A 399-nucleotide genomic window follows, 5' to 3' on the forward strand; every position below is an offset into this window, starting at 1 on the left:
TCGTCCTTCAGTTGTTCTTGCCAGGTATGACTGGGACGGCCCCTGGGGCGGGACCAGTTGGGTGGGGTCGGCTCCCTCAGAAGGGCAGCTGTTTCCAGAGGTGGCTCCGTCCGGTCCTGGCAATGTGACCAAACAGCCGTAGACGGACCTGGCGCACCATGTTGGACAGTTGGGGTTGACTGGTGGTCTCGCACAGGGTGGCATTGGAAACATAGTCGTGCCACCTGATCCCCAGGATTCTCCTTTGGCACTTAGTATCAAAGGCGTCGAGTCGACGCTCCTGGGCAGCAGTAAGAGTCCAAGTCTCTGCCCCGTAGAGAAGGATGGACAGCACGAAGCTGTTGTAGAGCCATATCTTTGTCTGCCCAGAGATCTTGCTGCTGGTCCAAACCCTGTCCA

The sequence above is a fragment of the Branchiostoma floridae genome, chromosome 8 (genome assembly GCF_000003815.2).
Source record: "Branchiostoma floridae strain S238N-H82 chromosome 8, Bfl_VNyyK, whole genome shotgun sequence".
Classification (NCBI taxonomy): domain Eukaryota; kingdom Metazoa; phylum Chordata; class Leptocardii; order Amphioxiformes; family Branchiostomatidae; genus Branchiostoma; species Branchiostoma floridae.